This window comes from Octopus bimaculoides, chromosome 16, assembly GCF_001194135.2.
Source record: "Octopus bimaculoides isolate UCB-OBI-ISO-001 chromosome 16, ASM119413v2, whole genome shotgun sequence".
NCBI lineage: Eukaryota > Metazoa > Mollusca > Cephalopoda > Octopoda > Octopodidae > Octopus > Octopus bimaculoides.
The window spans coordinates 37,670,066-37,670,484 of NC_068996.1; the positions used below are offsets into that span (position 1 = coordinate 37,670,066).

At 30.3% G+C, this 419-nt stretch overlaps 1 protein-coding gene across 7 annotated transcripts in view; it reads left to right on the forward strand.

Annotated features, from left to right (window-relative positions):
- LOC106881394 (F-BAR and double SH3 domains protein 2) overlaps positions 1-419 on the forward strand; it is a 286,511-nt gene that overhangs the window by 644 nt on the left and 285,448 nt on the right. The window lies entirely within an intron of this gene.

Sequence of the window (419 nt, forward strand, 5' to 3'; positions counted from 1 at the left end):
CGTTACTCGATTCATAATATATACACACACACACATACAAATATACATACACACACACACATACAAACATAAACATAAAATAGAATTGTATTATATGAATATCAATATTTCTGTCAATCGGTCGTTCAATCTATCTGTCTTTCTGTATTTCTGATAATTAATCTGTAAAGCTAAATTCTTTAAGCAGTAGCAAAATATCAATTTATGCGTGTATATATTAATGTGAATCAATGAATATGCAACAATGTCTCCGTTTCTCTAATTCTCAATCTCACGTTCATTCACTTTCATTTTCTCAAGGCTTTCTCTCTATCATTTCTCTTCCTCGCTCCCATACATTCTCTCTTTCTTACAGCATCAATCTCATAACAAACGATCTATCTATCTATCTATCTATCTATCTATCTATCTATCTATCT